Here is a 23,435-nt window from a genome sequence, read left to right on the forward strand (position 1 = left end):
GAAATAAATTGTTGACTCTGAATTGCCAAACCTGTCCATAGAGACACACACTAATCTAGACAGATCAGGTGGGCCCACAGTGTGCAGAGTTGTCTTTACTCTGATCTGTGATGACTGTTTTCCATGATCATGTGGTAATATACATCTAGCCTTCCATTCCAACTGCCAGTCTGTGAGCTGAGAGGTTCATTTTTGGTGACATGATGACAGGTGAGAAGATCTCACCTTCAACCCTCAAGTGTTTGAAAATGGGAAATATGAATTGTGGTTCTTGAGGTATGTTGATAATTTGTAAAGGCTCTTCCATCAAATGGGTGGTTAATTTTGACTAAAAATATTATCTTATCCTTTATATCCATTGCCACCACTCCGTCTGCAGTGGTTTAGATCTATTATGCAATCTTGTATTATTAAGGTATTTTTTAATACTACCGTTAAGCTGACTGCCTCAGTAGTTTTCCTAAATTTGAAAAAAAAAAAAAGCCTGTGTCTAATGCCAGTTTTAAACACATTCTCCCAGAACACAGATACTGAAAACATATTATTCTGCCTTCATTAAACCTGGGCAACCTTGATGTCACCCCTGGAAAAGACATTATAAAAGGGGAAATCGCATCACCTCTGTTATGAGTGTACATATAAGTATCTGAAGCCAAATATTAGTAATCCAAAGGCAAAAAAATTTCAACCAAGAAATAAAGTGGTTTTTTTTAAGTGGGATTTCCATGGGTTGATGAGGACAATCTCACTTCTATTTGGGTACTTAGCTGGGTGTGTTTTGAGAGGGGGCAATGCCAAAATGCTAGAGGGGTGAACACTTGGGAATGAATGGAAGGAGAGTCTGTTTGATGATATTCAGAGACTTGGTGTGGGGTCTTCCAGCTGAGTGTCTGGAGGGGGACTGTCCCTCTAAGTGGATAGGGAATGCTGTTCCTGCCACTATAGTGTCTACAGAAGAATGAGGAATTTCCTGAGTACAGACTGGGTTTTGGTGTCGGAAAACTTGAACTCCTGCACATTGTCAGCAAGGCACTGGTCAGGGTTGCCCACAAAGTGCTCAGTTCAAAACACAGTGAGACATGGAGAGTCACAGAGGTAATTTACAAAATGACCCAGGAACTTGCCTAGATGGCCATCTCCCCATTCTATCCACAGTAACTGCTCATCCAGGTATGGTCAGATATGGGAAAGCTGATTCTTGGCCAGACCCCTTATGTGAATTTGGTTGAAAATGTTTTGACATATTAGACAAATTTGGGAGCCAGAGAGACCACTGGTCACCTGAGGTGGTCAACTGGTCATCTTGAAATGATAATGTGAGACAGCTCACAATGTTAAAACTATGGGGAGAATGTCCTGAATAGGACTTTACCTAGGCCTACAGAGGGGCTCTTTTTGAACAGAGGGTTGTGTTTTGGATTGGGGATTGGAACATAGAGGCAAAATGTGGAATAAGATTTTGGAAAACTCTCCTGGTTTAGGTATTTTCTCCAGGTGTTCCCAGGAAACCTTGGTGCGGCAGGATTTGAGAGTGAGAGTGAGGTGAGTTCTTGATTCAACAAGAGTCCTGGGCATAATCTCAGCCCTGAGCTGGTCTCAGTGTTTCAGGGACCTCTGACCTCAAGGGACTAACTAAATTCCTCTCCCAGATCCATTACTCATCATTGTTGTGACTCTTGAGAAGCTGCTCTAAATTTCCATGCTCTCCACTGGAAGATAAGGGTTGCAGCCCCTGTTTGCACACTCTTCTTCTGAAAGTAGATAATGTGGGGATCGGGGAAAATGATAATACCCATTCTCTCTGAGCTGTAAAAGCCCCCTTCCCAGGTCAAGGCCGTCTCATATTTGGTCCTTCCTTCCTCTGTAATTTTTATTATCAGGTTTATTTTGAAAGTGGCACTTTTCCTCTCACATATCTAATTTTCCTAACCAGATAGTAATCATATGTGGTTTTTGGAGTCAATTTTTGAAATAAAAGGTTGACACCAAACTGAAATAACTGTCCGTAGAAACATACTAATCGGGACAGAACAGGTGGACCCAGAGTGGGCAGAATTGCTTTCACTCTCAAAGCTCTATGATGACTGGTTTCCATGACAATGTGATGATGCGCATCTGGCCTTCCTTTCCAGCTGCCAATCTGTGAGTTGAGGTGTTCAAATTTGGTGACAGCTGAGAAGCTCTCTTCTTCATAGTCCACACTTTAAAAGTGGGAAATCTCGGAGTTCCCGTAGTGGCGCAGTGGTTAACGAATCCTACTAGGAACCATGAGGTTGCAGGTTCGGTCCCCGCCCTTGCTCAGTGGGTTAACGATCCCACGTTGCTGTGAGCTGTGGTATGGGTTGCAGACGGGGCTCGGATCCCGCGTTGCTGTGGCTCTGGAGTAGGCTGTTGGCTATGGCTCCGATTAGACCCCTAGCCTGGGAACCTCCATATGCCGTGGGAGTGGCCCAAGAAATAGCAAAAAGACAAAAAATAAATAAAATAAAAGTGGGGAATTTCAATTGTTGTTTTGGAGGTATTTTGATACAGCTCTTCTAAAGGCTGTTCCATCAAATGGGTGGTTAATTTTGACTAAAAATATTATCTTATTCCTTATATTCATTGGCACCTGTCTATAATCTGTCTATAGAAATATAAATCTCTCATAGAGCCTTGTTTTATAATTAAAGTATTTTTAATACTACTGTTAAGCTGACTGCCTCTATTATTTCCCTAAATTTGCAAAAAGACTCATGTCTAATGCCAAATTTAAACACATTCTCCCAGAACACAGACACAGAAAACATACTACATACTACTCTGCCTTCATCTAAGAATGAGGACCTGGATGTCATCCCTGCCATAGACAATATAAAAGGGGAAATTACAGCTCCAAAATTCTCAATGTACGTATCCATATCTGAAACCAAATATTACTATGCAATTGCGAGATATTTTAACAAAGAAAGAAGCAGGTATTTTTTAGGTGGGATTTCCATGGGTTGATGAGGACAAGCTCATTGATTATTGGTGTTTTAGTTTGGAGTGTGGTGAGAAGGGACAGTGCTAGCAGGTTAGTGGGGTGAACATTTGGGAGCAAATTAAAGTAAGGTCTCTTTGGTAATCCTCAGAAAGACTTGGGGGTGTGGTCTTCAGCTGAGGGTCTAGAGGGGGGCTTTGTAAGAAGGTGGGGGATACCATCCCTGCCACTACAGGGTCTAGAGAAGGATGAGGATTTTCCAGAGTACAGACTGTTTTGGTGACAGAAGATTTGAACTCCTGCCCATTGTCAGTCAGGTCTTGCTCAGGTTGCTCAAACAGGTGCTCAGATCAAAAGTCAGTGAGACAGAGAGTCACAGACTTCGTATTAAACCACCCAACCACTTGCCCAAAAGGCAACCTCCCCAGTGAATCTACATTAATTGCCCTTCCAAATGTGGTCAGCTGCAGGAAAACTGATTCTTGGTAGAGGCCTCATGTGAATTTGTTTGATCTTGGTAGAGGCCTCATGTGAATTTGTTTGAAAATATTTTGATCTAAAAGCCACATTTGGGAGCAAAACATATCACTGTTCACTTGTGTTGGTCAACTGGTTGTCATGAAGGGGTAATGTGAGACAGGTGTCTTTGGGGAAGATGGCCCACGTTGGATTTCTCTAGTCCTACAAAGGGGTTTTTTTTGGATGAAGCTTTTATTTTGGATTTGAGTTTTTAACATAGGGGCAAAATTTTGGATAATAATTTGGACTGCTCTCCTGGCTCAGATATTTTCTCCAGGTTATCCCAAGGAAAACTTGGGGAAGGAGGATTTGAGAGAGAGAGCATGGGGGAGTCCTTGATTCAACCAGAAGTCCAGGACATGATTACATCTCTGAGCAGGTCGCAGTGTTTAAGGGATTTCTGAAATCAGGGAAACCCAAACCACTTATTCATCATTGTCATGACCCTTGAGAGGTTACTCTAATTTCCCATGATTTCCACTGGAAGATATGGTTTACAGCCCTGTTTTGCACCCTCTTCACCTGAACTGGGATGAAGTGGGGATCAGGGAAGATTATAATTGACATTCTCCATGAGCTCTAAAATCTCCTTCCCATGTAAACACCTTCTCATATTTTGTCCTTCCTCACTGTAATTTTCAGTGTCAATTACACTTGGAAATTAGGTATTTTTCTCTCACGTTATCTAATTTTCTTCACCAGAGAGTAATCATATGTGGTTCTGGAATTCAATTTTTGAAATAAATTGTTGACTCTGAATTGCCAAACCTGTCCATAGAGACACACACTAATCTAGACAGATCAGGTGGGCCCACAGTGTGCAGAGTTGTCTTTACTCTGATCTGTGATGACTGTTTTCCATGATCATGTGGTAATATACATCTAGCCTTCCATTCCAACTGCCAGTCTGTGAGCTGAGAGGTTCATTTTTGGTGACATGATGACAGGTGAGAAGATCTCACCTTCAACCCTCAAGTGTTTGAAAATGGGAAATATGAATTGTGGTTCTTGAGGTATGTTGATAATTTGTAAAGGCTCTTCCATCAAATGGGTGGTTAATTTTGACTAAAAATATTATCTTATTCTTTATATTCATTGCCACCAATCTAATCTGCTTACAGATGTATAAATCTCTTATACAGCCTTATTGAATTTTAAAGGTTTTTTTTAATACTACTGGGAAACTGAAGGCCTCAAGAATTTTCATAAATTTGAAAAATCCTCATGTCTAATACCAATTTTAAACACATTCTCCAAGAACACAGATGACGAAAACATACTATGCTGCTTTCATCCAAATAGGAGGACATTTATGTAACCCCTAACATAGATATTAAAAAAGGGGAAATTTTATCTCCACTCTTCTCAATGTATATATCAACATCTGAAACAAAATACTAGTAGTCCAAATGCAGAGATATTTTAACAAATAAAAGAAACTGGGATTTTTCAGGTGGGATTTCCAATGTATTGACAAAGACAAGATCACTGGCTGTTTGGATGCTAGCTGGGAGCTTGATGAGAAGTGACAGTGCCAACAGTTTAGTGGGGTTAACATTTGGCAATGAAAGTAAGGAGGGACTCTCTTGTGATACTCAGATCTGGGGTGGTATCTTCAAGCTGGGGGTCTGGAGGATTTCTCTCTTAAGAGGTTAGGACAACAGAAGAAAGGGTGGGGGAAAAATATAATTGTAATGTATACATGTAAGGATAACCTGACCCCCTTGCTGTACAGTGGGAAAAAAAAAAAAAGAGGTTAGGGGACTGTCTCTGCCCATGAGAGGTTGTATACAAAGATGAGGATTTTCCAGAGTACAGACTGTGTTTTGGTGACAGAAGTCTTGAACTCCTGCTCATTGTCATCCAGGACTCAATCCTTGTTGCTCAAACAGGTGCACAGATTAAAAGTCAGTGAGACATTTACAGTCACAGATTTAATTTGCTAACCACCCAGTCACTAACCCAGATGGCCAAGTCCCAAGTGAATCCACATTAACTGCTCATCCAGTTGTGGTCAGCTACAGGAAAGCTGATTCTTGGTAGACCCTTCATGTGAATTTGGTTGAGAATGTTTTGCTCTATGAACCAAATTTGGGAGGCAGACAGATCGCTTGTCACTTTATATGGTCAACTGGTCCTTGTGAAATGGTAATGTGAGACAGCCGACAATGTAGGGACTTGAGCAGAATGGCCCTAAGTTGGAAATTCCCTAGTCCTACAGAGGGGCTGGTTTTGGTCAAAACGTTCTATTTTTGATTGTGGATTGGAATATATAGGGAAAATGTGGGTTAAGTATTTAGGCCACTCCCCTGGCTCAGATATTTTCTCCAGGTTCTCCCAAGGAAAGTTTGGGGCAGCAGGAATTGAGATAGAGTATGAGGGAAGCTCTAGATTCAAGCAAGTGTCCAGGGCATGATCTCAGCCCTGAGCAGGTCTCAGTGGTTCAGGGATCTCTGACCTCAAGGAACTAAATAATTTCCTGTCTGACATCCATTACTCATCTAAGTTGTGACTCTTGAGAAGTTGCTCTAAATTTCCATGCTTTCCACTGGAAGATATGGGTTACAGCCCCTATTTCCCACCCTCTTCATCTGAACTCAGGTAATGTGGGTATCAGGGAAAAGGATAATATACCTTTTCCATGAGCTGGAATGCCCATTTCCCAAGTAAAATTCCTTCTCATATTCTGTCCTTCCTCTGTAATTTCAAATATCAAGTATATTTGGAAAATAGGTCTTTTTTCTCTCACATATCTAACTTCTTAACCAGTGATTAATAATATCTGGTTCTGGGATTCAATTTTTGAAATAGAATGTTGAGTCTGAACTGCTGTACCTTTCTGTTGAGACTCACACTTATCTAGAAAGAACAGGTGGCCCCAAAGTTGGAAGATTTGCCTTCACCATGAAAGTTCTGTTGTGGCTGGCTTGGTAAATGTGATGATGTACTAGGTCTAGCCTTCCGTTCTATCTGCCACTCTGTGATCTGAGAGGTTCAAATTGGGTGATAGGTGGAAAATGGGGAATCTTAATTATGGTTCTGGAGGTGTGTTGATACTGATCTTCTAAAGGATATTCCATCAAATGGGTGGTTAATTTTAACTAAAAATATTATCTTATTCTTTATATTCATTGCTACCACTCTGATTTGTCTCAGAGGTATAAATCTATTATACACCCTTTTGTATTACTTTAGATATTTTTAATACTACTTCTTAGCTACATTCCTAAAATATTTTCCTAATATTGGAAAAAATTACAGTGTGTAATGTCAAATTAAACACACTCTGCCATAAAATAGACAGTGGAAACCTACTACTCTCTTCCTTGAAGCGGAAGAACCTTGATGCCACAACTTAACAGACATTAAATAATAGGGAAATATAGCTCCACTCTTCTGAATGCAGATATCAACATCTGAAACCAAATATTAGCAGTTTAAATACCGAGATTTTTTACAAGGAAAGAAACTGGGACTTTCAAGTAGGATATTCATGAGTTGAAACCACATTTCTGGATTTGGAAAAAATTATTAGACCTTATTTAGAACAAGATCATATTAACATAAAAGTCCAACAGATAATGAACTTCCATAACCTGTTCCTCCTATTTCCACCATTAACAACCTCTAAAAATTAATGTGGAACATCTGTTACAATTAGCTACAGAATATTCATACATTTTTAATTGATTAAAAGTTCCCAGTTTACATTAAGATTCATTTTTAGTGCTGTGACATCAGATGAGTTTGGACAAGTGCAAAATGTTATGTCACCAGGATATTACCATACATAAACTTGCACACCCCTGTTCATAGCAGCATTATTCCTAACAGTCATATGATGAAACCAATCCCAAATTTCAACAAATGATGAATGTGTAAATAAAATGCAATACATGCCCACAATGGAATATTATTCTACCAGAAAGAAATTAAAAATTTAATTATGTTAGAACATGGATGGTCCAAAATAAAAAAAATATCTCACCAGTAGTGAAACCAAACTGTCACAGAAAAAGAAACATTATATACTTCTACATATATGAGGTGAACTAGAACAGGCAGACTGTAAAAGTTGGAAAGTAGAGATTACTAAGAACTGGCAGCAGGGCCGAAGCTGGTGTTATTTCTGAATGGATAGAGAGGTTATACTAGATGTGAGGAAAAAGATTTTGTTATAGACAGTAGTGAAATATACATAGCATTGTGAAGGGATATACTCCCCCTGAATTTAATATTTACAGATAATTCCAAGGATAGTTATTATGTGTACAAGAAAATGAAACAGCCAGGAGAGCGGATAATGAACACAGTAGCAGCATGTGGGAATGTATGGAAGCTGAAATTATCTTGTAACATTTCAGAAGATGTGGGAATTTGGCTGGACTTTAAAATGGGCAGGAGCATTCATGAGACTCTCTCATGGAAACAGAGCCTGCACTTTGGTGTTGGCCATTTTTCAAAAGGACTGTATGGAATTGATGAGGTTTCCCCTTAGCTAGAAAGCCAAAGGCTCTCTTTCTCAAGTCTTTCAATTTCCCCTCCTTTGCCTTCCTTCAAAACACCAAGGAGGGTGGGCCAACAGTAGCTCAGCACATAATTCTTTTTTTTTTTTATAATTTTTTTTTATTTTCCCACTGTACAGCAAGGGGGTCAGGTTATCCTTACATGTATACATTACAATTACATTTTTTCCCCCACCCTTTTTTCTGTTGCAACATGAGTATCTAGACAAAGTTCTCAATGCTATTCAGCAGGATCTCCTTGTAAATCTATTCTAAGTTGTGTCTGATAAGCCCAAGCTCCCGATCCCTCCCACTCCCTCCCCCTCCCATCAGGCAGCCAGAAGTCTCTTCTCCAAGTCCATGATTTTCTTTTCTGAGGAGATTTTCATTTGTGCTGGATATTAGATTCCAGTTATAAGTGATATCATATGGTATTTGTCTTTGTCTTTCTGGCTCATTTCACTCAGGATGAGATTCTCTAGTTCCATCCATGTTGCTGCAAATGGCATTATGTCATTCTTTTTTATGGCTGAGTAGTATTCCATTGTGTATATATACCACATCTTCTGAATCCAATCATCTGTTGATGGACATTTGGGTTGTTTCCATGTCCTGGCCATTGTGAATATCAGCACATAATTCTTAACCACCCATATCCCTTCACCGCCCGCACCCCCCCCTCCGCATGTCCAGTCAGGTCAGGCTTCCTGAGTAACTCCCGAGCAGCACCACCACAGTCCTGACAGTTACTGTGTGTCCCCCTAGCTCTAGCTGAGGATGTACTGGCTCAGTGAGAAGGCAGAGGCGGCGGCCCGATCTACTCCTAAGGTAAGTTCACCTTTCTTTATCTGAGATTAAAGTTGCTTCATTTTTTTATCTATATACTTCAGAAATGAAAATCAAATAACATTATAGATGATATTTGCAAATTACTTTGTTGGGGGAAGGTTGAGGAAAATTTTATTACCAATAAATGAATTCTTCCAAGGCACATTTGCAAAACTGACATCATCAGTTACCAAGTGTATAGAAGAATTTTTTTTTTTTTGCAGAAGAATGAATTTTTTAAAAAAATCAAGATGGACTTGGAAGATCTTCCATGAAAAGCTGGAGTCTGTCATTTTAATCTGGTTTCCTAAGGTCACCAATAGCAGGAATACCGGTGCCCACAGTACAGAGACTGCTATGACACTCATGGTTTTTTCTCTAATTGCAGGTGGATGGGACAGACTATGAAAACTGTACATATTCTGGAACGCTCCTCTGCTGAGGGGAAACCTAGGTGGTGAGGAAGTTGGGGCTTTCCTGCTCCTTTGGTTGCAGAGACACCCTGATTCTGGTTTCCCCCTGGGAATGAGGGTGAAGGATGTAGTGAGAGAAACTGATTTCTCACTAAAGAGACATCTCAGATTCTAGGGTACCTGGAAGAAAGGAGAATATTTGTATGGTTTGGGTTTGTGTCTATGAAAATTGGGGTGTGTCTGTTTTCATGTGAGAGCCTGTTGGTGTGATTGTGAATCAGTATGAGTGGGTGTGTTTTGGGGGGAGATATTTCTGCCTTAGCACAACATACCTGTCAACTTTCTAATTTAGAAAATCTCAACAGGACTGCAGGCTAACTGTACATTCACTCATTCTCCCCTCACCTGCTGTTACCGAAGTTTTGGTTAAAATTCCTTCTCCTAGATGGAGATGGTGCAGAGATAAATGGCCCAAACTCTTGACCTCCTACATGGAAAAGTCAGAAGAAGAACCAGGCATGTTTCCAGTGTGGATGCTCCGGACCACTGACCTGCCCTGATCCCTGAGCCACCTGATCATCAGTTCTGGGTCACGGGGGTCCCTGTTCCGTGGACATGCCTGGAAGCTCTACAGAGTCTCCAGAAGTTCCAGACACCACGCATCTCATAGTCATGAGTGTGAAACACACCAGGAAGCCAGGGTGCTCCTGGTCAGCTCCCAGATTCTCAGAGTGTGGGGCCTCATGTGGGACGACAGTGCAGGTCAACATCTGTCAGTGTTGGGTCACTGCTCAGCATATGGATAAAAGCAGATAAGGCTCAGGGAGGTATTTTGTTGTGCTGGATGATGTTCCCATCAGTCTAAGAAATGCTAGAATCCTGTAAGCGCACACACTGAAGGGGCAGAGGTACATAAGACTCTAAATGAACATTGGTTGGTAGGCAGGTGCCTGTCACCCTGTTGCTTGTCTCCTGAACAGCTGCATTAGAGACATCAGGGCTCACTCTTGCTTCCTGTCTGTAATGAATGGTCCCACTGTTGGGATGGCTCATGGGAGAGTGGACAGCCACTGACTCAGTGGACAGCAGCACACTGTACAGAAAAGGAAGCCTGGGAGGAAAATGTCACACAAGTGACAGTGGCTGTTTTTCAGTGGTAGCATTTTAGTATCCTTAAATCTTCTGTATTTGATTTTCTTTATGATATTTGATTAGTGAATAAATATATTAATATTATTTGACTAGGATTAAGTCCAGTCTCCTAGTACAGTTCATTTTTAATCTTCTAAACTGGGTGAAAAATGCAATAGCAGAAACTGTGAATCCAGGGGAAAAAGAAATCTTAGAATGTGTCAAGAAGATAGTAGAAGTTTAGACAAACTTCAAACAGGCAGGAGGATTCTTAGGACACTGTCATTGAAACACAGCACACAGCATGCATTTTAGTATTTACTTTTTTTCAGACTATTTCACATTAAGTCCCTCATAGCTAGAAAACCAAAGGCATTTAAAAATATTAAAAATTTTTTCACCTTTGCTTTCTTTCAATGCACCAAATCTGATGCCTGACGACATTTCAGTTTATACTTATTAACCATCCCCATCCACACACTGCCCACACCACGTCTAATCAGGTAAGGCTTTCCTGAGCAGCAGCACCAATATCCTGACAGTTACTGTGTGTCCCCCTCGCTCCCCCCTTGGCATGGTGGAGGACCTGCCCAGTGACAGAGTAGAGTAGGTAGCTGTAGCCATTGAAGCGGTAGAGGAAGAGGTACAGTGCATCCCCAAGCTAAGCTCGCCTTTGTCTGAGATTTAAAAGTGGCTTCATCGGAGTTCCTGTCGTGGCGCAGTGGTTAACGAATCCAAAGACTAGGAACCATGAGGTTGCGGGTTCTGTCCCTGCCCTTGCTCAGTGGGTTAAGGATCCGGCGTTGCTGTGAGCTGTGGTGTAGGTTGCAGATGCGGCTCGGATCCCGAGTTGCTGTGGCTCTGGCAGTAGGCCATCGGCTACAGCTTGGATTCACCCCCTAGCCTGGGAACCTCCATATGCTGCAGGGAGCAGCCCTAGAAAAGGCAGAAAAACTAAAAAAAAAAAAAAAAAAAGAAGTGAAAATGTGGCAATGTACATTATAGATATATACAAATTCCTTGTTTGTGGAAATATTGACCCAGTCTATTACCAATAGATACCTGATTCAAAGGACATTTGAGAAATAAGAGCTTGAGTTACAAACTGTACAGTAGGAAGCATTTTCCATGGCACAATATTTTCCTACTTGAAAATTTTGTTTTTGCCAGTCAAGATGAATTTGACAGATCTTCCATGAATAGCTGGAGCCCTTTCCACAGGTATCTTCACTTTTGTTTTGTTCTGTTCTATTTATTCAGCCACAGTGTCCAATCTGGTTTCTCAGTTTCTTAAGGTCACCAGGAAGATGAATAGTCTGTGCCTGTACCGCACAGGATGCAGTGATCCCCACAGGGTTTAATTTTTTATTGAATCATAGTGGACTTACACTATTATATTAGTTTAAGGTGCACAGCATAGTGGTTCTCCATCTTTCCAGATTATACTGCAGTAAATGTTGTTTGAAAATAATGGTAATGTTCTAGGTGCTGTACAATATATCCTGTTGCTTATTTCTTTTATACATAGTAGTTTGTACCCTTTTGTCCCATACCCCACTTATGACCCTCCCTGCCTCCAATGGTAACCCCTAGTTCATCTCTATATCTGTGAGTCTGCACAGTGTTGTATTTTCTCTAGTCGCAGGTGGGTGAGACAGAAAACATTAGCCATATCATGTATCCTGAAAGCCCTCCTCTGCCAAGGAGAAGTCTAGGTGATGCCAAAGGTGGGCTTTCTTGCTGCTTTGGTGGAGAGATACCCTGAGTCTGAGTTTCTGCGGGGAATGAGGGGTGGGGATGGAGTGAAAGAAACTAATTTCCCCGAAAATTGAGATGCCCATGCTACTTAGTCCCTGGAAGAAAGAAAGTCATTTAGATGCCGAAGGTTTGCACTTAGGAGCATTAGTGGCTTGTCCATGTGCGACCCTATTGGTGCGACTGTGACTCTGCAAGTGCGAATGCATGTGTTTCCTCAGGACCTAATTCCCAGTTAGGCAGCACAGTACATCCTACAAGCAAAAGTTCTCATCACCCTTGCTCTCTATCTGGCCATTCATTTATTCTTCCCACAGCTTGTAGCTGTTACCAAAATTTTGTTTAAAATTCTCTCCCATCCCAAGGAGATGGTGTAGAGATATACAGCCCAAGCTCTTGACCTCCTAAGTGGAAAAAGCAAAATGTGAACCCAGGCAAGGTCCCAATGTGGATGTTCTAGACCGATAACCTCTGCGTATCCCACAGGCATAGGGACATCAGCCCTGGGTCAAGAGGGTCCTGGCTCAGTGTCCATGCCTGGAAGCACTGGGGTCTGCAGATGCCACCCAGCCCTATAAGGTGGCTCGGTGGTCACCGAAGCCAGCGCAGCTATAGGTGCATTGAGCAGCTGCCTTGGGCAGGGTCATGAGTGTGAAACACACCGGGAAGCCAGCATGCTGCTGGTCAGTTCCCAGAGTCTCAGAAGTATGAGGCTCCATGTAGGACCATGCAGGGCAACGTCTGTGGTGCTGGGGTCCTTGTTTAGCATGTGACCAAAAGCTGGGAAGGGTCAGGGAGATATTGTATTGTCTTGGGTAACAGTACTATCAGCCTTAGAAATGCTAAGATCCTGTAAGCACACACACACATACGGAAGGGACAGATGCAAATAAGACTCTGAATGAAACTTGGTTGTTAGCCAGGTGCTCATCACCCTGTTGCAGCCTCCTGCACAGCTGGATTAGAGACACCAGGGCTCACTCTCGTTTCCTCTCAGAGCATGATTTTGGTGTTTATTCTTTTGCAGACTGACTATGAAACACATCGACTAGGTTCCCCATACCTAGAAAGCCCACGGCTCTGTTTTTATTTCTTGCTGCTCCTTTCTTTTGTCTTCATCATCCACCAAAGGTATTGGCCCAAGTGGAGCTCAGTCAATATTTATTAACCTCCTACATCCATACTCTCCCAGCCCACATCCACATCAAGCCAGACTACTTGAGTAGGTCCTGATGAGCCACCCGATGTGCTAACATTTGCTGCCTCCTCCCAGCTCCACCCAAAGTCCTGTTGAAGGACCTGCCAGTGATGTCAGAGGAAAATGTCCCATCTACCTGCAAGGCAAGCTTATCTTTTTTTTATATGAGATAGAAACATTTCACACACAACCCCATCCATCTTCACATCTCTCTTCTGGGCTCTATTATTCTCATCACCATCTAGCTTACATTCTCTAACATCTAACAATTATATGTCTTCCTTACTAGAATGTGAATTTCATAAGGGAAGAGGACTTCACTCCCCCCCCCTTTTCATACCACTATATCTTTAGTGCCTAGGGCAGAATCTGGCACATAGTAGGCTCTCAATGAGTACGTTTTGAAAAACATGAAGGCAGGCAGGAGAAAGGCAGTCTGAGTCAGGGTCAAACTGGTGATGTTTGTGTCATCAGGTAACTTTCGGTCCCTGCATGAGTATCAATATTGTTCCTAATCATATTGGAGTCTGAGGCCAAATAAAAATCTTAAACACTGGTCCTATGTATATTTAAATATTTCATATTTTGTTCATCATGGACTTTTCTATTTATTTTTATGTTTAGAAAAGTATTTGATTACTGCATTTTTCAGATATAATCAAATATATTTTGTACCCGAGGCCAAGTAAGACCCCCTTGTTCTTGCCCTGGTGCTTTGGAATGCCTTTGTACTTGGGGATTTGACTCTTTCCCCATTTAATTATGTATTTAATCATTTATTGATACTAAAAAGTCTGACTATATGAATGACCACTGCTGAAGAAACTTTGCTATCTTCTGCATTTTGAGGACGTCCTGAACCTTCACCTTCCCTGGCAGCTCAAAGGCAGCACAGGTCTGGGAGTTCCTTCCCTGAGGAGCTTCACCATTAGCTGCATCCCCTCATCATGAAGGGGGTCCAGATGAGGGCACCCAGGTTGGGGGGGGTGCAGGGCTGAGGCAGAGGGCGGGGCAGAGTGGGGTCGTGGGAGGGCTGAGGCAAAAATGTGTGGAGACCCCAGACCCTGGGCCCGCCTTCCACCTCCACGCAGCTCTGCAGACACCCTTGGACAACGTGCCTCGAAAATAATAAAAAGGGTTGTCAGAGTGAGCAGTGCTCTCTCAGCCATCAGAAAGGTGCTGCTGAACTCTTCTCCTGCGAAAGGAGTAATGGGCTCCTTCCCTGCATCCTTCATGAGAAGAGTAGACACCAGGGGGCGACAGAGCTACGCCAGAGCAACGACAAAGCTGGATGTGCTTCCGCTGGGCCCGAGCTCTGGGCTCTGATCAACTGCCAGTGCCCGTGGCGCGGGCGGCAGCTCCTGGAAGACCCCCTGGGAGTAGGCGCAGAGGGGGCGGGGCTCTGGGGGACAAGCGTCCTCCGCGCGGGGACGGTTGCAGTGACCGTTGCAGTGACCGTTAGTGGGGTCGTTGCCCGAGGCGCTGGCCCCGTGGACTCGGCCCAGCCCGAGCTTCATCAGTCCGTTGGTGACTGAAGAGGAGGTGGCCCGAGAACAGATGTCCCCATAGCGGAGCACCCCCCCTGCCCTGGGCCCTGAGGAAGCTGCAGCAGGTTTCTGGAGAGGCTGCCCTGAAGCAGAATAAAGAGGGCGCTCTGCTTGGGGCTCAGGAACCCCGGGGCTCCGCCCGCCGCCACAGCCACTCTACCCCCTGAGTCCCCTTCTCAGGGCTGAGGGTTCCAGCCTCCTGGAATGAGCGTTTCTCTTCCCTGAGTTCGTCGTCGGGCTCCCCAAGCCCTGCTCCAGGCCCGGAGGAAGAGAGTGATTGTTCAGATCTTGTCCGGACTTCGTTTCATTCCCTAAACTGAAAAAGGGAGAAAAAAATACCCACGTTTGAATTCCTCCTTTGGCTGGAGGATCCCCTCTGGGGGAAAGTATCAGGAACTTCAATTCTCTTTCTCTGCCCAATCCCCTTCTAAAGCGGGGCGGGGAGAGGGGGTACCTCTTTCTCTTGCGATTTCAGTGGATACAAAAGTAGAGCACTGGTTTCCTCAGGATTGTTTGTACTCTCCCTTTGCCTTGTTTTGGAGATGGGAGAAAAAGACTAAAGAGTTTCACCAATAACATTGCTGTGGCTTTTAATTTATCTTTTGCTTGTGAGCATTCTCTAGCAGTCCCACTCTTCAAAAAAAAAAAAAAATGTGCGTTTAGGTTTGGGCATTTACTTACTCTTTCAAAATTCACCATGTTTTTAATGGAGTGGTCTTTGTTTATGCCAGGTCCTAGTCTAAGTGCTGCAGAGAGAGATGTGAGGAAGAGAGAGACACTTGCACAGAGAGACTCTTAACTCCTAATCCTAGGGGAGGAGGGAGGGAGGAGACATCTGATTTAGGAATCAGAGTGGCCTCTAGACTTGGCTGTTAATTTTCCACCCATTGTCCCCTCACACAAATAGCACCTGTCCGACATACTTTGTTCTGGACATACTCTGTTTTTCAACCTTCGTCTCACTTCCTTAGAATTCCATCCAGAGTCCTGTTTATGGCGGGAATTGGAACCTATTTGGTTGTACAGAAGATACCTTGTAGCCTAGACTCTCCTACAACTCATCCCATTGCCTTTATGAAATACAGAATCTTGACCAAAAAGCTTTTTTTTTTCTTTTTCCCTTTTCCAGAAGAGAGATTTTCAGTTTTAAAATATGTTCTTGCATTTCTTTTTCCTATTCAATAAGACTACATGTAGTGCAGAAATCAGATTATTGCCCCAATACACCTTGACCCATGAAACCTGCCTTAATCTATTGACTCGTTTTTTCCAATTATCTCCTTATTATGAACCCCAGTGTTCTTCCCTAGACTGTGCTTTTCACCTAATTCCTCTTTTTTCTTTGTGTTAATGTGGACAAATCCCCCTCTATCAAATAATTCTATGTATGTAATTGTTTAATAGTTGATGAGAATCTACTTTTAGAATAGAATTCTTCTTGGAGAGGAAGTCAGGGCAGTTACCTCCTCAGTATCTGAGCAGTTGCACAATGGACATTTTACAGTTTATCATGTACATGTTCCTTATGTTAGGGTTTTTTTTTTTTTTAAAGGTTAGTAGTAATTTTAGTATCTCTTTAACTATTTTTTTTCATACATTGTTAATACCGTTTGTCTTTTGTTTAAGAGGGAGAATTAGCTTTTAATATACTAGTAAATTTGCCATCACTAATGGCTATAAAAAGGTCTGGAAGATTAATACTGTATTAGGATTCACTTAAAAGGATTTATTATTTAGTAAGACCAGCAGTGTCATCTGCAGTTGGAATAATAGGCCTGATATAATAAAGTCTGGAATAATAAGGTCACTTACCCAGTCTCACTTGATGAAATGTCTAAACAGGGAACAGTTGTCCTCAGTGGTGTAGGAACAGTAAGTTGTCAGCCTTTCTTTGTATCAGAATATGCAGTCTATGCATTTCTAGCAGAATCTAGAGAAACATAAAGGCAGGGGATAGAAGAGTTGTTTCAGGAACTTAACACCATAGGGGAAGTTTTTACTTCTTTTTTTTTTTTTTTTTTTTTTTGTCTTTTGTCTTTTTGTTGTTGTTGTTGTTATTGTTGCTATTTCTTGGGCCGCTCCCGCGGCATATGGAGGTTCCCAGGCTAGGGGTCCAATCGGAGCTGTAGCCACCGGCCTACGCCAGAGCCACAGCAACGCGGGATCCGAGCCGTGTCTGCAACCTACACCACAGCTCACGGCAACGCCGGATCGTTAACCCACTGAGCAAGGGCAGGGATCGAACCCGCAACCTCATGGTTCCTAGTCGGATTCGTTAACCACTGTGCCACGACGGGAACTCCAGTTTTTACTTCTTAGGAGGAGCAAATATATATGACCAAGTTCTTCTGAGACAGAGTGGCAGTCTGTGACAAAGAATGTGTGCTGGCTTATTTACTGGTTACAGCTATCATTGCTAAACTTTTTTTTTTCACTGTGTGCCCCTCAAGTAAAACTAAGCATGTACCTCTGATATACTTTTGTTTTAAAGTTACATTTTGTGTTGCTGTACAAATATATGTTAAAATATATGAACAAATATATGAACAAACATAAAAATTAAAAGATGATTCATGTATTCAATAAATATTTATTGAATATTTATTATAGGTACACTGCACTAGTCTAGGACCACCAGATGAATGAAACAGAAAATCCCCCATGGAACTTACAGTCCAGTGGGGAGGCAGAGAAATAAGGTTATAAGAGTATGTAAGTGACAAGTGCTTTGAAGAAAAATAGAACAGAGAATGGAGATAATGAGATACATTAGGAGTTCTCATTGTAGCTCAGCAGGTTAAGGACCTGACACTGCCTCTGAAGATGTGGGATCCATCCCTGGCCCCACTAAGTGGGCCAATGATCTGGCATTGCCACAAGCTGTGGCCTAGGTTACAGCTGCAAGTCCAATTCACCCCTAGCCTGGGAACTTCCATGTGGCTGTAAGAAGAAAAAAAAATGTAAAAAAGAGATTGGAACATCAGCCTCTATTAGATGGATGGTCAGGAAGGTCCTGTGAGGAACTGAATTTGCAAATAGACCTAAATAAAATGAGGGAGCAAACCATGTGTGTCTTTGAGGAGAAGGGTGTTCCAGGGAAGAATAGATACAGAGGTTCTGGGATGAGAATGTAGTTGGCAAGACTGAGAGGCCAGGATGGTTGGGTGTGAGGAGGACAGGGAGGTGGAAGTTAAATTGCAGAGGTACCCAGGAGGTTGGTCTTAAGGTTGGAAAGGTCAAGATCAGGGTTTGGATTTTCTTCTAAATATGACAGATTCATTGACTGGTTGAAAAAAATGGTGTGATTTGATTTATGGCTTTGAAGTTCTTTGCATTCTTAGAGGAAAAATAGATACTATAGGGAAACGAGTGGAATGGTCCAAGCAAACCAAGCACAGGGTAGGAATTTTTGGTGGTGAGAAGTGGGTGAGTTCAGATATTTTGAAAGGAGAACCTGTAGCTACTGTCATTGGACTGGATGTGAAAGAGACCCTGTGGTCAGTGTAACAGGGTGAATGTTGGTGACATTTATTGATCTGATGAAACCATCTCACTTGGCGAAACATTTCAAAACCAAGCATCTAGAAAACCATTGATAATTTCTTTAAATGAAAGCAGAAAGGTTTTTTTTGATTGTTACCAAGTGATAGCAAGGTGATTGTTAACACAGCTGATTCTAATTTCAGATATTTGGGGGTAAAATCACCAGGAGGCCAAGGAAATCACTAAATGAATTTCAAATGGATAGGTGTTAAGCTTGCCTAAAATGATCCATTTGGTACAGAAAAGAAAGAGCTTTGATTTGTAGTTGTTTGAATTTCACTCTGTTTCTATTTCATGTTTGTTTAAAATGTAGTCCATGTAAGTTATTTGTAAATAAATTCATATAGCTAGTAGATGATGGATGTAGGATATGAATTTGGGTCTTACTGCCTTGAAAGCCCTTGCTTGTTCCATTGGGCCACGTTGCCTCAGAAGTTAAGTGGGTCTGTAAGTTTACATGGTTATTTAATGGCAGAGGAAGAACTAGAACTTGAACACACTTCCTCAGTTCTCTGTTCTTAACTTCCTCAGTCCTCTGTTCTTAAGGAGGTTGAGTTGGGAGTTTCCTGGTGGTCTAGTGGTTAGGATTGGTGTTTTCACCACTGTGGCCCATGTTCAATCCCTGGTCTGGGAACTGTGATCCCATATCAAGCTTCTGCATTACATTTCTTTTTTTTTTTTTTTAAGAGGATATTTTATTTATTTATTTATTTATTTATTTATTTATTTATTTATTTATTGTCTTTTTGCCATTTCTTGGGCCACTCCTGTGGCATATGGAGGTTCCTGGGCTAGGGGTCGAATCGGAGCTACAGCTGCCAGCCTACACCAGAGCCACAGCTCATGGCAACGCCGGAACCTTGACCCACTGAGCAAGGCCAGGGATCGAACCCTCAACCTCATGGTTCCTAGTCGGATTCGTTAACCACTGCGCCACGACGGGAACTCCTGCATTACATTTCTTTTGCAAGGACAAAAGAAAAAGAAAAGAAAGGGGAGTGGGCTGTGGAGGTGAGGTGGTAGAGTTAGGCAGAGAGGAGCTTTTTTGACCTACTTAAAAAGCAATACTGTCTCTTCTCTGAAGTGTCATTTAATCTGTTTCTTGAAAGCTAGAAAGAGGATCTCTCTTCTCCATCTCTCGCTTTGAGGAATGAGAGAAGCAGAGGAGTTTGTGCTTCTCCTTAGCCTATGGTCACAAAGGGGAAAATTCCTCATGCTTCCTTTGAAATGGGACTGACCCCAATGTATTAGCTACTAGATAATAAAATTTTTAATTCTTTGAGTTTGAACAATAAATAATTTGGGAGATTCAAAATCGTGTAGGCTCAGAATATCTAAAACTTATCTCCTCCAAACCTTTCCTCGCCCTGTTTTTTGTCTTGGCTGACAGTACCACCAGTTGTTGGTCCCCATGTCCAGCTACTCAGGAAGTCCGATAATTTCTGACTTCTAAGTACATCTCATCTGCAGTATATCCTTCACCTTCCTTTGTTTTGTCCTTCTTCTTACCTGCCAGGAGTTTTTGTTTTCCACTGCCAAAGGCCCAGTGATATGTCTGTGCTGCAATCTTCCACCGCTGTTCTGTGGAAAATCCTCCAGGAAGGCCTAATCATGCAGAAAAGATCAAGTTCAATCTTGATAGCATGACCATCAGAGTCATTCCCGATTTGGCCCAGGTGTTTTTTCCAGAATCATTTCTTACCACTTCCCTCTCAACTACCTGCTGCTTTAGGTGTCCTGACCACAACCACCCCTTTTTTATACTTTTAGGTAGACTTTTTTCCTTTATCTGGATGTTTCTTTTTCTGCAAATCCCTAATTTTCCTTAGAGTTCAACTCAAATGAATCATGCTTATAAAACTTCTCATTTGTTGTTGGGTAGATGTCAGCCCACATTGTGCTTTAATTCCTTCATGCCTTTATTCACTCTTTGAGAGTGATATATTGCAGTTGCATTATTTTCTCATTTTCTCTTTAGGCTACTTTTAAAATATGGGATTCCTTAAAAACCAAGGCTGTACTTCCAAAACTCATTAGTGTTCTTTCATTTAAGCTTACTAAGTAAGAACCAAATGTTGGTTTTCTTTATTCCCCTAGTAACAATTTTATGGAGAACCTTTAGTAACAGCATATATCAGAAATGGAACTAGCTGTATTGACATCTGTGGAGAACCTCAGGTGTGTAAAATGAAAAAAGAAAGAACAAAATGAACAATGCAACTTTCTGTTAAGGTGAAAAATATTTAGTGCTATTTTACAGACATATTTTACAAGTGGATGACTCCTCTTTAGAGTTTAGAGATGGAATTTCATGAAAGCTCAAATGTCTTAGCTTCAGTTTTCTTGAAAATGTTTCCCCTACAACCTCATTTATTTCGAGTCTTTTGAAAATGGAATGTTGATTTATGTAGTTCCCTCCTGCTGTAGAAGTAATTATAGACTTAGTAGTACCATGAAGTGGTAGGATATGGACTTTAGTTAATTATAACAAATGTTAGGTAGAAATTGTAAGAGGAAAACTGGGTGGGGGCTACCTGGGAACTCTCTATTCTCAAATTTTCTGTAAATCTAAAACTGCATCCTCTCTTTTCCTACCATTCTATCATTCTACTTATGTATATATATGCACAGATACATTCTGTAATGGTATTTTTCTCAAAATGTGAGTTGAAGTAGTTTTTTGCTTTCCTTTTATTTTTCTATATAAATTTTTCATGCTATTTGCATTTAAAAGTCATTCTAAAAATGAATTAAGCCAGATAAATGTATGTCCCATACCACCTGGATATCTTGATTGTTATATTTGCTGAATAAATGACTAATATTGTGACAGCATTTTGCTACAGAGCCACACTGGCTAGCATTTTCAAAGTTTACTTGCTTCTTTGTCTTTAAAGGTTAAATCATGCATTACTGGTCTAGATGTCTCTGTATAGCTGTGATTAAGTTCTTTTGTCCTGAATCTTTTCTTTTCTGGAGCTAATGTATTGGAAGTATAAGGAGAAAGTGCAGAAAAAGGGGTTTATATCATTGGAAGCAGTGGCTTGGCTTCTATTCCAGCAGGTCTGGGAGTAATCTATACCAGAAATAGAATGAGTGGTAATTTTTGATCGAGGTAAAAATGGAGTTAATAATAGACAGACTTCATGTCTGTAATTGTGATGAATGCAAATCTGCTTGGGAAAAGGACCATAAGTATAAATGGGTCATGTTGAGACACTTTTTTATTATAGCTATACTTGTTCAATAATGCCATTGACACTGTTGTGTTGGAAATGAATAGTGCCGTGTGTTCTAAAGTAGGGAATTATCCATTTACTCACATCCATGTCAATGGTTACAGCTCTAAAATTTCTAGATAAATAATTTTTTTTTTTTTTGTCTTTTGTTGTTGTTGTTGTTGCTATTTCTTGGGCCACTCCCACGACACATGGAGGTTCCCAGGCTAGGGGTCCAATCGGAGCTGTAGCCACCGGCCTGCGCCAGAGCCACAGCAACGCAGGATCCGAGCCGCATCTGCGACCTACACCACAGCTCACGGCAACGCCAGATCGTTAACCCACTGAGCAAGGGCAGGGACCGAACCCGCAACCTCATGGTTCCTAGTCGGATTCGTTAACCACTGCGCCACGACGGGAACTCCTAGATAAATAATTTTGAAGCCATTATAAATTCAAGCTTGTTTTAAGAACTAATAGATCTTAAAGTATTATTTATGTAGATATTATTACAATGAGGTTTTAATTTTTGTCATGAATAAAGCTAGAAATTTTTGAATAAAGTTTTAAACATTTTATCAACTTATAAAATGGAGACAGTAGTTTAAGAATTTTTTTAAAATCACTATTATAGTAAAACAGTGATAGTTACAAATGTCATGCATTTATAAAAAGTGTCCATTTGGAGAATGACTTGAAGCAGGTAAGTACAGTTCTGTATAAACCTTATGTAGAGGTTAAAAAGATAAAAAGTGTTTCCGTTTATATTAAAAAGATAACTCTGAAACCAAAGCTCAACAGAGATAGCGTATACATACACATGCCAACCCACACACTGCAACACATAGATATACACACAAAAAGCTACAAATCAGTTTTGCTTGTGAAATTAGTAGTAAAAAGAAAATACTAACAAAATTTTAGTAAATATCCAATGGCATTTTAAAAAAAGATATCAAGACCAAGCTTTATTAGGAAGTTACATAATCATCACATTTGCATATCAAAGGCAAAAGCCTATATATCTATTTTAATGAATGACTTGAAATTTCATGTCACCTGCTGATTTCAGATTTTCAAAAATTGAGAAATAGAGTACTTTCTTAACACAACGAAGGTCAGAAAGCAGTAGCCAACATAAAATATGTAAAATCCTGAAACCATTTTCAATAAAAAGAACATGAATATCTTAAATTTTTTTTTTTTTCTTTTTGCTATTTCTTGGGCCGCTCCAGCGGCATATGGAGGTTCCCAGGCTAGGGGTCGAATAGGAGCTGTAGCCACCGGCCTACGCCAGAGCCACAGCAACGTGGGATCCGAGCCGCGTCTGCGACATACACCACAGCTCACGGCAACGCCAGATCGTTAACCCACTGAGCAAGGCCAGGGATGGAACCCGCAACCTAGTCGGATTCGTTAACCACTGCGCCACGACAGGAACTCCGAATATCTTAAATATTTTTATTGAAGTACAATTGATTAAAATGTTATGTTAACTTTCAGTTGTGTAGCAGAATTGTTCTGATTGTGTGTGTGTGTGTGTGTGTGGAGAGAGACACAGTATTTCAATTTTTTTTTTTTTTTTTTAGGACCACACTGGTGGCATATGGAGGTTCCCATGCTAGGGGTCAAATTGGAGCTGTACCTGCTGGCTTACACCAGAGCAATGCAGGATCCAAGCCGCATCTGTTACCTACACAGCTCACAACAATGTTGGATCTTTAACCCACTGAGCAAGGCCAGGGATTGAACCTGAATCCTCATGGATGCTGGTCAGATTGGTTTCCACTGAGCCACGATGGGAACTCCCAGATTA

The 23,435-nt window shown here is 41.4% G+C and overlaps 1 long non-coding RNA gene across 1 annotated transcript; it reads right to left on the bottom strand.

Moving 5' to 3' along the window:
* LOC110261503 lies at nt 11,343-21,831 on the bottom strand. The gene is made up of 3 exons (XR_002345639.1): nt 19,911-21,831; nt 16,671-16,788; nt 11,343-15,174 (listed from the first exon to the last, which is right to left on the bottom strand). It is a non-coding gene; the product is annotated as an uncharacterized LOC110261503 (long non-coding RNA).

This window comes from Sus scrofa, chromosome 7 (assembly GCF_000003025.6).
Source record: "Sus scrofa isolate TJ Tabasco breed Duroc chromosome 7, Sscrofa11.1, whole genome shotgun sequence".
NCBI lineage: Eukaryota > Metazoa > Chordata > Mammalia > Artiodactyla > Suidae > Sus > Sus scrofa.